This window comes from Aythya marila, assembly GCF_965140915.1.
Source record: "Aythya marila genome assembly, chromosome: 5".
Lineage (NCBI taxonomy): Eukaryota > Metazoa > Chordata > Aves > Anseriformes > Anatidae > Aythya > Aythya marila.
In genome coordinates this window covers 17,383,728-17,390,146 of record NC_139046.1, presented here as the reverse complement: position 1 = coordinate 17,390,146, position 6,419 = coordinate 17,383,728, and the positions used below count along the sequence as shown (strand labels likewise).

General features: G+C 38.6%; 1 long non-coding RNA gene across 1 annotated transcript; it reads right to left on the bottom strand.

The window, feature by feature from the left end:
- Nucleotides 1–341: 341 nt before the first annotated feature.
- LOC309878288 lies at nucleotides 342–6,301 on the bottom strand. The gene is made up of 3 exons (XR_014317520.1): nucleotides 6,273–6,301; nucleotides 5,812–5,997; nucleotides 342–601 (listed from the first exon to the last, which is right to left on the bottom strand). It is a non-coding gene; the product is annotated as an uncharacterized lncRNA (long non-coding RNA).
- Between the last annotated feature and the right edge of the window lie 118 nt (nucleotides 6,302–6,419).

The following is a 6,419-nucleotide window of genomic DNA, read 5'->3' as shown; positions in this document are numbered from 1 at the left end:
GAAAAACCTTAACATGGAAGAAAGAGCCTGCATTCTGGAGGCATCATATATTCCTGCCATTTTAAAAATTCTCTTCATTAAAAGACTTTAAAGAAAATGAGCCTGCAGCAGAGGATTTCCTAAGCCATGCCAGCTTCCCAGGGGAGAAGCAGTCTGTTGGTTCTCCAGCAATAGGTTGTGGATATTATAGTTTATTTTTACAGTTTCTCAGAACTGATAGTAGAAATACATTTTTTCTTCAAGGTTCTTGAAAAACTTTGTTCTTTTTAGCTCCTAAAATTAATGACTGATCAGTTGACGAAGTCATTTCATTATCAGGTGGGTTTATTAGTGATGCAGGCACAAACAACATAGTTATCCAAAGAAGTGTAGGGATTCCACAGCTTTCTCCATGTACTTAAACAAATGAAGAGTACACTTGTCAAGGATGCTGGCTTCCAGCATCTGCCTTTGAGGAGGTACGCATAATACTTCTCACCTTGGGCCAGCTCCGTGCTATGGTGGATGACAACACTGGATTATCTCCTGGATGGCAGTAGCTGACATCCTTAGGACAGGTGGGTTTGGTCTCATAGATGCTTATCACAAGGAGTCTGACAAACTGTGTTTCAGATGCATGAGAGAAAAGAAAGGAGGAATAAATCCCTAACTGATGTGAATTAACACAGATTTATTAACCTCAGGGCGTGTTTGCAGTTGCTGAAAATCAGTACTGGAAACTATGATTCTGATCACCCTTGAACTCTGTGTTTGCAATTATTGATTTTTTTACTCCAGCTGTGGCCATGAAGGTGTGTAACCACCTGGATGTCAGATAGGTGTGTCCTATCTGACCCAAAGAAAATGTATTGACATAAAGCTACTACAGAAGTATGATTTAGGATTAAGTAAGGGAGATGTGGCCATCGGAAGTATCTGTGGATTTTACATGTTTGCCAGGGCCATATATCTTTGTACTTGTTTACCAACAAAGATCAGAAACAAACAAAATTTAAAAGAACACTTTTGCTTACTGTATCTATGCTAAATGTTTTCTGAAAGTTTTTGAAATACTCCTATATTTAAGCAAAATTGTTTGCTAAATTTAGTTGGGATTTTTATTGCAAAATTAATGTCCCAGCTTGCCCCATAGGAATATTCAGATGAAAATAAATTACTCATGAACAAAAGAGAGGTGTAAAGATCATACAAACAGAACATCCAATAATTTCCGTTATGTAAAAAAGCAATCTCAAGTAACTTTGAAGGTTTTTTTGTTTGTTTGTTTGTTTTGGTCATGTATTAAATAGAACAAACTGAAATGAGAAAGGTAGAGGTACTGGAGTTGAACAGACTGATTTCCAGCCTTTCTTCAGGCCTTAAGTTTTCAAATGTATTTGTTTATCACTGTTTATCATGCCATGGTAACCTGTATATTGGTTAAAATTCTGCAGCTAACAGCAATAACTGTCTTTTAGTTTTAACAGAAATCTGAACTTATAATGTAAACCAGGTTTTGGCTCACTCAGTTTTTCAGCATGTTCTTCAAAAACTAAATGCAAGCTCAGGCCATTCCTAGTAAGGTGAGTTTGACCAATAATTGTTTTAATGTTTGTTATATTTTCGTTTAAAATTTTGAGTAATCAGTGTCTACTGAAATTAGAAACAGAACTTTTCAGTCATTAGAATGACTGTTCCCATACATATCTTTCCATACAGGATATTTCTAAATATATGTGTGGTTTAAAAAAAAAAATCACTTTTCTTTGGCAGATATATCAACTACAATCATTGTCAGGGACTCTACTTCATATCAATGTAGCCAACAGTGAAGACACATCACCTAGGAAATATTTAGTATGTTTGACAGTGTTACGTAAAAATACAAAATTCTTATCAAAGATTCATTTATAAATATTCTGTCCTCTTCCGCATTCGATTCTTGAAAAATAGCAAATAGAGTTTGGCTTTTATCCATAAAAACGCGAACAATAACAAAACATAAACAATAGAACAAATGGAATGAGTAACTTTGTTTATATCATGAATCATCCAAATGTTTACCTTTCTATGAAACTGGCAATTACAAAACCTGAGAAGGAAAATCCTGTTTTCAGATACTCTGTTTCTAGCAAACTCTTCACAGTGCTGTGAAGAAAGGTTGTTTTTTAAGACTGTGTGAAAAAGGTTTGTTTGTTTTTTTTAATTCCTTTTACATTTCAAATATAAGAAGTAGGGAAAAGTACTTTGGTTTAAAATAATTATTTTATAATGTTTAATCTGCAAAATACATGGCTGAGTTTATGTATGGGAGCAGCTCTATAATTCCCATCTGTGCAAATCTTTTTAAGATAGGATCTTTATGGTTCCCCACTCAAACTGCCCTAAGTTTAGAACATGAAACTTCTCAAATTATTGGGCCCCGAGGGTGCCAATTTACATAGCTATGTAGAAAAGTACTCACTAATTTAATTACAATGTGTAAATAATTTAGTTCTAACCAACGGCTAAATCAGTTTTACATCACCACCTAAAACTTTACAAGACAATGGACTCTCAACATAAGGAACAACTACTGTTACTCAATTATACAGATGGCTTTTCGACTCTTAATGCTCAGAGGAGATCCGTATTCTATGTGACTTTAATATACGCCAGTGGGAATGAGGCAAATTATGAACATATAAAATATTGGGGAGTCCCGCCGTCCCCATCCTCCCGTCCCCGTCCTCCCCCTCCCTTCAGAAAAGAAACAGGAACAGGAACATATATGTTCCCATTGAAAAATGCTACCAGGCCTGGAAACTTAAATGTTAAGATTAAAGCAATTTTTATTTTTACTTCTTGCATAAATGTGGTCAAATTCAACTCTGTTCTAGCTTTTTATTTCAATGGAGTTCCACCCACTTATTTGCAATCTTAGTGAAGCTCATGGAGTATTTTTATAAGGATACTGGCTCAGTGTTTCACAGCTGCCAATGGCATTTGGAAACATTAATTTTGTGGAAAATGGTCTCCCAAAGAAACGTTGACAATATGAGCAGAATTTTAGAGAGGATACAAAAACTCTTCTCTGATACACCAACAGAATTCCAATTGACTTGAAAAGGAATACAACAAATTCAATGCCAGTTTAGGTAGCTTAAACCTATAACTGGCAATGTTTTATCAGTAAAAACTAATTTTGAATTTGTTCTGGATGCACAGATATATGCACAGGCTCTTATATACTTGATTTTGAGTTCTAATACTTCAAAATTATTATATTCTGGTTATCTATCCTTATTGCCATAATAGCAGCCTCCCAGCTGAGCATTACATCCTATCTCAAACTTGGGTCTGTTCTCACATCCTTTTTCCAGGGCAGATGCCTGTGAATTGCTTTTATTTTGATTTTTGTTAAATTATGTATGTATGAGAAAACAAATTATATGCGTGAACCCACTTTCTTCAGTACATATATTAACTAACCAAGGCTGAAAAACACACCTTACATGTAAGTGGTAAGGTTTATTATGAGTTCCTAATAAAATTCTTCCTTAAAAATACAATTTTTAAGATTGTATTAAGACTAATTTCTGAGGTATAATACTTGGTAGAATGGTTGCAAGTCTTTGACTGGGCCTGATAAATTTGTAAACTAATCTTTTGTTAATATTACAGCTTAAACACTAGTTGACAAAAACATGCTTAGTGATACAGAGTAAATTAGTTTAGAACAGTAAACCTTAACCAGTCAGAAACACTTGGTTAGAAATTTATCTTAATAGCTGTTGCATAGCCCTCTGTTCACAGAAAAACTCTGTAGCAATGGGGTGGCCAACTTGTATGGTGTTAGGCACAACTACCGCGTAATTCCATGGCCGCGTCCAGCTCCCACTGAGATCCAGGAGATTTTGAATGAGACCTTGTATAAGTACCTGGCAAGTCCTTTGACACTGTATGTCATTGGACTGACAGGGGCATTTCTTGCCTGCCCACAACTGAATGTAAATTTTAAGTGAACAAAGAATACCGATCAAACTCGAGCTGTACAACTGAGTGAAAGCAAGCTTACAAGGAGCAGGCAGATGCCAGTTTAGATGAGGTTTTCCACACTAAATAAGCAGAAAAACCTTAGTGTTCCATTTTGTTTACATTTATCATTACCATATGTCAAATCAGGAAAAAAAAAATCCCCTTAGTCAGAATGTTATTTTGGAGTAGTAGCTGTGAAATACTTTCAAATCCAGAATGACGCAATTCAACAGAAACTACTGCAGAACCTATCTGTGGTATCTCATTTGGTCATCTTGAAATTTTTCTGAAATAAAGTGAGACTATATTGCAAGATACTCAAAAAGTAATTTTATTTTAAAATTCTGTTTATATAAAAATGATTTATTAGTGTAAACCATTAAGAGTTAGCAATAGTAGTCACACACACCCACCAGAACAACAATTAAAAGAAAGAAATAGGAAAAAACATATATCAATCCTTCTACTCAAGGTCCCGTTAAGCTTTGGCAACCTTCATTAAGTGTGACTTCATTGAATGTAGCTTTTTACCTCACATTTCCAAGTTTCTTCACATATATACAAACATTGTATTGTTGGTATTTTGTAAAAGAATTTCCATGAAGTTTAATTACGTGTCTCTTAGTCTCTCCTCAACAGATACAATCTAATCCCCTCACTTTTTAACGAGTGAAGGCTTTGTATCAATGGAATAATGTACTACATGTACTGGAAAATAAGCATCCACGTTCTAAATTGTCACATTGAAGTGTTGGTGAGATTATTCTCCTGGTAATACCTTCAGCCTTCCACATTAGCAACATTTTGGCCAAAGACCATGAGATTGCATTAGCTATTTATCTTTGTGAGATAACAGTATAAATTTGTTAGCCCAATATTTGTATAGAGCTCTCATTTCAATAATGAGATCTTCACTTGTGTGAGGCCAGCGCAATGAAGTGAATGATTTGCACATGAACATTCTTCAGACATCCCCGTGAGACTCAGGGAGTTCCAAGATTCACTTATCCAAGCAAAAGCTCTTGTAGCCCACATCAATCAAGCATTGTGTCATGTTTTCTGGAAAGAAATTAAGCTGGGAAAATAAGAGCTTAAAATTGTTGGTCTGGTTTGAAAACAAAAGATCGATTTGTATGTTCTTCTATGCAAAAAATAAAGAAATCCAACCTCACTGCTTTGTATTTAAATATATATATGTTTAATATGGGAGGTGAGGCATTCTGCATCTAAAATGGAAGGTATCCATAAATCTATCATTTGCAGACCAGCCAGCTGCAAATCAATTTTCTGACACCATTTCAGACAGTACTTCTTACACAAATGTTACAACAGTTTTGGGGCCCAACTCTGACATGTGGAATATGCTGTAGCTCGCTATGAGAAGTATTTCTAGATTGGAAATAGATGATAGCTGTGTTTGCCAACCTATCTTTGTGTTCCAGAAAGGCAAGCAAATGAATTGTAACTTCAATGGTTAAATAAACAGAACCTAACCCATTTGGCATTTATTTCAAAGGCTGGAAGCATGCAAAATTTTTCAAAATTGGAAGAATAGAAAAATGCATTTTAGAAGATTTAGTGCTACATTGCAGTAAGATCATCAGAATTATGACCACAACGGAAATACCGCCAACCTTCCAGTCCGGAGAGGCCCAAATTACAACCTTAACTAAAAATACCACGAGCTACAAGGAAGCTCAGCATCTAAGGGTTCCTGTCACAGACGGATGCAAAATTCTTGATGCTAGTGTAGGTGCATGTTTGTACACTCCTGTACCTGTTAAAAAGGTACGACGTGAGCACTATGGTATTTACCTGGGTCATCATCAGTTGGTGGCCCGAATCCCCAAAGCCTGGGAGGCAGAGGAGAACCGGAGGAGGCAGATCAGGCCTGCTGCCCCTCACTGTGCTGCCAAGGGGCCGAAGTGACACGTCAGTCGCGGACCGCCTGGTTCTGGATGGGTTGTACCGTGCGCTGGGTTTTGGCGCTTGACAAAAGCCCTAAAGATTGAAGATTAAAGGTGCTCACTTCAGAGCCGCACAACACCTCTCCAGCCTATTTCGTGCCCCCCTGCTCGCCCAGGTTTCCCCCAAAAAACACGCTTGGGCAACGCACCCCCGGCACCCAGCTGCTGCCCCCGGGGATGGGGAAATCGGGGAAAAACGGGGGAAAAAACGGGGGAAAAACGTCCCCGAGCCGCCGGGACCCCCGGGGGGCGCCGGGCAGGGAAGGGGGCTCGGGCTGCCCGCAGCACGGCCCCCGGGGCCGCTCTTACCTCGGGGGCGCGAGGGGTGCGGGTACGGGATGGGGCGGGGGGCTCTGGGGGCGCCCCCTCCGCGCCCCGTCTCCCGCAGCGGGCGGGCGGGGAGGGGCGGGGAGGGGCGGGCGGCGGAGGGGGCAGGGCCGCTCGCCGCAGTCACCC